The following is a 9,958-nucleotide window of genomic DNA, read 5'->3' as shown; positions in this document are numbered from 1 at the left end:
TTTATTAAATTCAACTGAATGATTATGATCGCATAATTGACTGTTGCTGATTAAATTATATTTCAAATTATCAACAAGTAAAACATCGTCAATAATAATATTACCATGGATAAGCTTACTCTTACCCATAATTTTATCTTGTGAAGCGTCCCCAAAACTGATATTGGGAATAGAATAATTGATCAGTTGAGATATCAGTTCAGTGTTTCCAGTCATGTGTCTTGAACATCCACTGTCCAAGTACCAGACTGAATGTTTGATCAATTTACCAGTAATCTGCAATCACAAATAATAAATAAATTTGGTACTCAAATTTTTTTTGGTACAGAACTGATTAGTCCTTTGAGAACACATATTTGGATCAGCCGAACTGATCTACCAGTTTTTGTGTTCTCGATAACATTTCCTAACTTGTGTGTGACAGATGAGTGCGGTGAGGATGATACAACGTGAGTTTGTGCTCTATTAATCTTATTGTTTATCCGGTAGCGTTTTTGAACATGCTTGCTAGTTAATAGTTATTACATTAGTCTTTTGTTGAGTTCTGTTTACCATAACTGGACCTCTTGGGTTACTAATTGCTTGATTCATTTGAACTCTTGGGGATGTACCCAATTCCGTGCCGTTTTACATTTTTCATATTTTCAGTTGGTTTTCTCAACCGGCTTACTGAACTCAAGATTTTTATCTATCATTATTGATTTAACAAAGTGAATATACTTCATTTTGTTCGTGTTCAGTTTCGGCATTGTACCGCTAGTTGAGGGTTCATCTTGGCTATTGAATCCCATACCAGTCTTATCTCCAACTGGTTTTTGTGACCCTTGAATTTCAGTATGTGTGACTGACGACTTATTCCAAGCTTGAATTACTTCAGTCAGTCTAGAGTTTTCTGATCTCAGCAGCTGAATCAAATAATTACTTTCATCCTTTCAGCTATCAGCTTAGCAATCTATTCTTTGACATTTTGGCTTTCAACTGATTTTAGGCTATCAGCGGTGTCATTTGAAGGATCATTTTGCTTAGTCTTAGCTTCCTCAAAGGAGATAGCTAGCTTGTGGTGCTCATTAACCATATCGTGCAGTGTGAAAATGAGTTCTTCTCGTGTTAAATCAGTAGAACTAAAGTCAAGTACTTGTTTGGTGATGGACTCCAGCTCTGCATCATCAGCCATGAGGTATTTTACCTCCTCTTCATCGCTGGAGCTGCTTGAGCTCTCGATTTCCAATGCTTCGCTGCCAGTTTCGACCCACTTTGACTTATTCTCTTCAGCTACCAATGCTTAATTCTTTCTTCTGGATGACTTCTTCTCATCCTTGAATCTTCTTCTATGCTCAAAGGGCTTTTTACCCATTTCAATGGATCTTTTGCTGTCCTTTTTTAGCTTTGGACAATCAACAATGAAGTGACCAGTCTTTCCGCAGTTGAAGCACGCATTTGGTTCCTACTTTGATTCATTTATATGATAGTTTATCTTGAAGGAACATTAATTATTTCTCATAAACTTCCTAAATTTCTTTACAAACAATGACATTGCGTCATTGCTCAGTTGTTCCGTTGACTTCTCAACTGAAACAGTTGGTTCCAGTTTCAGTGCACTTAGAGCTGTTGTAACTGATGGAACTATTGGCTCGCCTTCTCTGTTTGCATTTTGAATTCGTAGGTTTTTAAGTCTGCAAATAAGTCGTGTAGCCCCACATTATTCATATCTTTCAATTCTCTCATGGTCATAGTTTTGACATCACATTCCTTGGGAAGGCCTTACATCACTTTTAAGGCAATGTCTTTGTTTGAGTGCACTATTCCTAGTGCATTCAGTTCGGTTACGATGCAATTTACTCTTTCATCGAACTCACTCATTGATTCTCCGGTTTTCATCTTGATATTGTCGAACTCCTGAACAGCAACTAAAAATTTGTTTTCCTTGGTATGTTCATTTCATTCACACAGTTGAATCAGCTTCTCCCAAATTTTCTTAGCTGATTTACACATTTTGATTTTGCTGAATGTGTTTTTATCCAGCGTATTGTACAGAGTGTACTTGGCAACATTGTCCAAGTTTTCCTTTCTTTTATTTTCTGAAGTCCACTCATCACGTGGCTTTTCTATACGATGTGGTGCTCCGTCAATAAGAGAAACAATTGTGTTAGCTTTCATAATCTTCATGGTTCCAGCAGTTATGACGTACCACATGTCATCGTCCAAAGCAGCTAAATGAACTCTTATTCTGATTTTCCAATCGTCAAACTCTTCTCTGGAGAACATGGGGATTTTGTTGAATAAAGACATGGTTATCAGTTTGAGCATATGAATGTATTCAAGACAAGATTAACTGCTATGATACAACTTGATAGGATTGGTTAATGCAGTTGGAGTGTTTAGAGGAGGGTTGAATAAACACTCTGGCTTTTTTGCAATCTTTTGGATATGAATAAATTCTTTAATTGAATTGATCCTGAAATCTTTTTTATCAATATAAATCAGTCAACTAATAATAGTGTGAAGTTAGACTGAAATATAGATTGAATACTGATGGTGAGGTACTTGTAAAAACTGAATAAATAACAAAATAGAATACACGATTTTTATGGATGTTTAGAGTCTTCAAATGCTCCTACGTCACCCCTTCTATCTCAAGAATAAGTTTTTCACTAAAATACTTTGATGTATTATAACAGATTGTAATAATCCACTTCAGTTGGACTTATACACTGTCAAGATAAAACTCTTACTTTTTCAACACATTACAGTAAATAACTAAATCGCTCTAAGGAGTAACCTGAATGCTACGAATAAATACAATGAAATAAGATCTGCAGTTTGCGATTTGTAAACTGAAAAATGCTTGAGAGTGTATCGCAACTGATTGATGATTGTAGATAATTCATTCAGTATTTTCACCAACCTTCTTCAACTGAATCGATCAGCTATATATAATCTCCGATTCCAACGGTCACATTGAATGCATTTAATAACTAATATCCGTTGAATCGTCATTTAGTCCAAGTACATGATTTTGTCTGACAGTAGTATGAAGTATTAGATTGTTCTGCTTTGTTTCATCTGTTTTGCTTTGGTACGAATTGTCAGTCTCTCAGCTAATACTACAACTGATAACGTGACTAACTGATCAGGAGTCAACTGATCGACATATCAGTTCAGCTGGACAGCATCTGTTCTAACTGATGTCTTCTCAGTTTAGAACACTTCAGTTGATAAGGGTCTTTTCAGTTCAGTTATGTGATATCTTCAGTTCTAATTACCAATTCGTTTACTGAATTTCGTGTCATCGATTCTAAGACTTATTTATTATTATAAGAACATCATTTCTTAATCCATTTAATTCCAATAAGTCTTCTTTTAGTTATGATCTCTTAATTAGGTTCGATCAATTTGGTTCTTCAGTTCTCTTGCGGATGTATTTGTCAAACTCTGAAATTCATAATATTCCAACACATAAAATCCATTCCAGCAAAATCAAACTTACACAACCAGAATCACACTATAATAAATAATGAACTTGCTCTGATACCAATTGAAAGCGTGTTATCTTGCAGTATTAGTGGCATGTTATTTATCGTTATTTATTAAGTGAGTAAATAATAAAATAAAAAACACGAGAACACCAGAATTTTAACGTGGTTTGGTCCAACAAACCTACTTCCACGGGGTCACACCCAACTATCAAGTAAATCCACTAAATATAAAATGTTATAGTCATACAAAGACTTGTTCAAAAGGCTTTTTTTTTTTTCAAATGACGTCTTTATGATAAATACATTCAGTAGACTTCATTTGGCGATCACTATTCGTCTGTCAACTCGAACTCCTTTCGAAACTGCGGATTGTTATCTCCCAACAACGTGACCTTTCTCTCCCTGATGAATGTATAACGAAGCTTTGAGTGTGTGTGTGCACACCATTAGTAATTAAAACCACCAAAATCATAATGGTACGGTGGTTCTGTAAAAACATTGTTGCAACACATAATGAACAGTCAGGTGTTTTCTGATCCAAAAGCGGCGCATTTCAACAAATACTTTTCTCACATAATATAAGCATTAACAAGCCTTTATTTGTACGAAATCTCATCAAAAAAATTTAAACAAATCTTGATTGCATCTTATCATTATTTAATCAAGAGTCTGTAAGATTACCAATACAAACCTAAACCACTTCCCAATATAAATTCATCACCAATAAATAGAAATATACATAATGATAAGACTTATCAATTCAGCAGTTATAGATATATCAAAGTGAGTCATATCATATCCTCAAAAACCAACCAAAAGATAACTTCAACAAGCTTAAACAAACAATATCATAAATTAATCACTAATCAAACTATATCATGACTTCAAAAATGTAGTCAAACGATCACATTAAACTAAATATGCATAATCGAAAAATATCAAAACAAGATAATTAAAAAATGACAATCAACAATTTCTACCCCTCGTTATATATATAAAGAGTCAATGAGCTAATCAATCTATAGTCTATATTATGCCAAAAGTAAGGAAAGTAATTAGAATTATTCTTGAGACGACACTTTGAAGGTGCTTGAAGAGGATACAATGAGAATATACCAAATCTATACCATTCTCAATAATTCATGGACATTCTGTCTTCTTTATTCATTCTTAATAATGCATGGATATGTGCTGCTCAGAGAATGACAATCTTATAATTTATATTTAAAACAATGGATTTGAAATGGTAGATTTCGAAATCTTTGACTCGTTTGGATGATTAGATTTCAAGAGAATTCCAATATGTTTGAATAGGTATCTTGTGAGACGGTCTCACGAATCTTTATTTGTGAGACGGGTCAACTCTACTGATATTCACAATAAAAAGTAATACTCTTAGAATAAAAAGTAATATTTTTTCATAGATGATCCAAATAAGATATCTGTCTCACAAAATACGACCCATGAGACCGTCTCACACAAGTTTTTGTCAATATGTTTTATGTAAAGTTAAGTGATATGACTTCGTTGAAATGGGTGAGCCGGGTAAGGAGTTCCAACGAGTCAAATCAATAATTTATAGTTTTTAGGGATTTGAGTGAAGATAATGGCTTCAATAGCACCTACAAACAATGAAAAAAACTCGTGAATGGGCGCCGCAGGGGTGTCCGGCGTGGCCACTCCGATGCTTAAGTCAGCAGGTTGGAGCTGAGTCAAAGTAATATTTGGTGAAAAATATGTGTAATGCTTAAGAGTTCAAAGATTTCATAATCGGTAAATGACATTAATACCTGCTATTTATAGTAGAAGATGGGGTAGGTACCTCGATTCCAGTGCTACCTATTAAGTATGGTAGGTCGGCTGCCCATACCCTATCTTCTGATGACTTCTAGGACACTCCAAACCCAAGTTGTTCTGACAGATTAGACGTCCTGTATCAATCATACTCGAGTGTGGTTCAATTCTCGAGGTGGCCCGGGCAATTGATTACCCGGGTACTTATATGAGAGCTCGGGCGATGATTGCGCGGGAGACCGGGCTGACCGGGATGTTCGAAGAATACTTGGGAAATATGTAATGCTCGGGCTCTTGATAGTGTCCAGGTCATCAGCGACTCGGATCCTTATGGGGGTATCACCACCCATCCCTAAAATAGTCGGACTAGAGCTTGACTCGCTGTCCCGATCAGTCCAAGATAATTAACAGTGCACAAAATTGCGCCTTCAAATATCCCAGAGATGAGATGAAATGCTGAGACCTCCTATCCCCCGGATTCATAATAACTTATTGTTTAACATTCTTGGGCCCTGTCGCTATTACCACGATGACACGTGTCATAGCATGAATTCCCGCCTAAAGGACGTTTCGCATTTCGAGAAGTGGATAAGCCTGACGCCTCGATAACCGTACACGTCTTTTCACCTCTTGGCACCATTTCCAAAAACGCATCCTAGACGTTCGTGCATTTATAGATCAAAGGCTGTGATTAGATCATTCCTCCTATACATAGCCATTCACCCACTTTTCAATCGTACTAACAAACTGTCATCCAGGAAACACAATGGCTAGTGCAAGTAGTTCGAAAACTTCGAGTATGACCCAAGCCTTCAAGGAATCTGCTCTAGAGACTCGAAAATCTACTATGGAAGATGAAGTGTTTCACGCAATTCTTGACTACTGGGAAGAGCTTCAGGGGCTGAAACTTCTTTATGACTCTGGAGAAGCTATCACTCCTAGCCTGGTGGCCAAACTGAGGAGAGTGCGAGAGCACTTGCATATAGTTGAGTGGGTAGACGTCTTTACAGATGGTCGTATCTACCAATTAATGCTTCGGAAAGAAATAAAGATCCTTAAGCGTATTGCCGATTCAGACAGCTTCCTGAAGACTTCTACCGGGCCTTTAGCTGCTTGGGTGAAAATATGGATAATTGCTGTAGAGGAAGAATATGATGATGTAGTACGTGCTAATGTCTATGGTTGAATAAAATACTAATTCTAGCATGTCTTTGTCGTTACTTTGCTGTAATCCTTTAAGTTTATCAGTTGATATGTATATATCGCGAGTGGAACGAGATTAATTGATAAATCCTAATGCCAAGCCTTAACATCTCCCGGGCTTTCCTTGAAATGCCCGGGCCTCATGCCTCCCGGGCTCTGAATACGGTGCTCTGTCGGTTATTCTTCTCGGGTATTCCAAGAGACGTCATTATGACACACGCTTCGCATTCATATCATTCCATGTTCCAAGAATCTGTTAATTCCGATACATTGATATCTGTAGCTCCGTCTTTCTTCATAAATAAAAAACGTTTAGACTAGCATACGGCTCTCCACCTTCTTCAACATTAAATACCACCTGTCTATAAATAAGAAGATGAAAGTGAAATAAGAACAATAATCCAATATGCCGAGTTCGAGTGAGTCTACCGCTTGTAGCAGCACGCATGTCATTGTCACAGATGAGATGCTTCCTTATCTGGAAGACTTGAAGAAGACTATTGAAGAATATATCTCGGTAAAGGTTATGTCTTCATGGTTCAAGATTCAAGATCTCCAGAATTCTTATCAACATGGTTTAGCATTTATTCGTTCCCAGAGAGCAGTAGCGAGAAGATACAAACAACAATTTGATGTCAACCATGTTACAGAGCTAGCAACTGATCAAGTTCTCCTGCATGCAATGCTATGGAAGGAGTGGCATCAGCTAAAGAAGATCTCATCTGCTGAATCCTTCACTAGTTTAAGAATCCATGAACTGAATAATTGGATAGTTGAGTGGCAGGATTCTGTAGGTTCTGAACTAGCTGCTGTAACGTGGCATAGATTATTTCCTTAATAAAATTTTAGTAGATTTAATTTTTTGTCTTCATATTCTTCTGCCAATGAATTCTGTAAACCGAGTAGTATATAACTAACGCGTAAAACCGAAATGCCAGAAACTAATGTTTCCTGAGCCTAACATAAATTGCCGGGTTCTTCCCCCACCTGGGCTTAAAATGAAATGTCGGGTTCTCACACCACCCGGGTTTAAAATAAAATGTTGGGTTCTCACACCACCCGGGTTTAAAATAAAATGCCGGGTTCTCATACCACCCGGGCAATTGATATGGTGTTATAATGACGTATGCCCTACTGCAAAGCTGTCAGAATCTGTACGTATTCCGAGTGTATAAATGATCATGACGCATCGATTTATGCTCCCGTCTTTTCAAATGTCCCGCCCAATCATGCAGCTCAATTTTCGAGGTTAATCTGGTTCGTTTGTTTTGTTCTGGATCAACGGCTTAGATTCGTTCCCACCGCCTATATATATTAGGCCTCCTGTTTTCGAAAAAACACTTTCAAATTTAAAACTTCGGCGAAACCCTTGCGAATTTTCTCCCTGAAGCTCCTCCGCGCAAAATCACCTAGCTCCAACGATCCTCGACCATCCTCCTCCTAAAAACTCGTAAGTTTCTCCTTCGTAATATGTCTAATTCTACTTCCTCTACCTCTGGAGCTAATGTGCGGGGCTCTCCTAGCGATGAATCCACCGCATTGCGCTCTGACTCTCCTCCGTCTCCCCCTCGCCGTTCTATCACTCAACCTTCTAAAAAACAAAAAATCCTTCTAACCAAACCCTCCTCTTCGGGCACTTCCCGAGCCCCAGGAAAGGACAAGGGTAAGGGAAAAGCTCGGGTTTCTGACCGTCCTTCTTCTGAGGCCCCGGGAGTTCCTTTGTTCTCCTCAATGAGCAGCACTTTGCGCTCGGTGGCGGACGAGGAACTCCGTACCCTAGGAGTTATTCCCTCTTCCTTTCCTACTATTATACCTGGCCCCTCTGATCGGGCAGATAGCCCTCCTCCTGGGTATACTACTTTTTTCCGGGACCAAATCAAGAATGGTCTTCGCTTCCCCATCCCTTCTTTACATCGAGGTCGCCAAATTCTTTGGGGTGCCTGTCAATCAATTTCATCCCAACTCTTTTCGGATTATGGCCTCGGCCTTTGTCCTTTTTCGTATGTATAACCTTGTTATTAACCCCCTTATTCTTCATTACTACTTTACCTGTAGGCTAGGTGATAATGCCTTTTCCCTTTCTGCCCGGTTTAACGCCCGGTTCCTTGATGACATTCCTTCTTCCCAGAAAGGATGGAAAGGAAGATACTTTTTTATACAACTCCCATCCTCTCTCTCCTGTCTAACAGGGTTTCTTCCCTTCCTTCCTCCCCAGCCTGCCCTTCCTCGAGCTTACAAATTCCAGGAATTTTACACCCGAAGCCAAGACTTGGTGGAGGGTCAAAAATTCTCTTCCTCTCCCTTATTTCCCAGGAGCACTTGATCACTTATAGGTTGAGCTTCCGGGCTGAAGACCCGATAGATCGGGCAATTGACGAGGTGGCTGGCTCGGACCCTCAACCCGGTAACTTTCTAATTCCTGTCTTCTTAGTTTGTTATTCATCCATCCTTTATAATCTCTACTAATCATCTCTCTTATTGCGCAGATTCCTCCAAAATGCAAGAGGCTTTTCTCCAGAAATGGGAAGAGGAAAGGGTTGCCAAGGAGAAGAAATTGGCAGCCCGGAAGGCTGCCCGTGAGAAGAAACAGGCTGAGGCAGAAGCAGCGCGGCAAGCTGAGCTGAACCGGGTGAAAACCCAGCAAGAAGAGTTGACCCGGGATTTATCCCGGGAAGACCCCGAAGACCCTCATCCGGAGGAAGCGAAAGGCTGTCACAAGCCCGGAGCGGATTCTGGGTGAATCTAACTGGGAAGGAGGGCAGAGCTCGTCAACCACTCCTCCCCAGCGTCAACCTACAGAGGAGCCTCCCCAAGAGCCTCTTCTGACCGATCAACCCACCTGGCCCAACATCTTCCTGGAGGGAGCTTCTTCAACAGGTATTCGGCGCTTAAAGCTTATGCTCACTCCTGAAGAAGAGGCCTTTTTGAAGAATTTTGGGCCTGGTGCTCGGTTCCTTGAGGGATCTAACCGATTCCTATCTGTAAGTCTTTTCTTTATTCTTTTTTCCTTCATTTATCCTTTCTTTTACTAACTTGCTTCGTACAGGCTGCCCAAATGATGATCTCGGCCTTCGAGGAAGTGGCGGCAGTGGCTACCAAGAAAGGTCAACAAACCCGGGCTGCTCAAGAAATCCAAGATCAACTGCACGGAGAGCTTGCTCGGGCTAAAAGCCTTCACGAAGAGGAAATCGCCATCCTAAAAGCTTCCTTGGAGTCGGCTCACACGGCACGAGACAAGTCTCGGGAGGACCTCAATGAAGCTACCATTCGGGAGGAGAATCTGCGAGGTGCCTTGTCTGTCTCGGAGTCGAGAAACCATTCTCTATCCGAGCAGATAGAAGTTCAACAATCCCGAACAGAGAGGGCCGAGAATGCTTTGTCTCTGGCGGAGCATAATAAGGATAAATGGCAAGCTTCCTTCCTTCAATCTCCTGAGTTCAATAAGGCAGTGGTAGATAAGGCTTACCCTCTTTTCAAGACCGGTT

This window comes from Primulina huaijiensis, chromosome 1, assembly GCF_012295235.1.
Source record: "Primulina huaijiensis isolate GDHJ02 chromosome 1, ASM1229523v2, whole genome shotgun sequence".
NCBI classification, from domain to species: domain Eukaryota; kingdom Viridiplantae; phylum Streptophyta; class Magnoliopsida; order Lamiales; family Gesneriaceae; genus Primulina; species Primulina huaijiensis.
Note: the sequence above shows the minus strand (reverse complement) of the source record.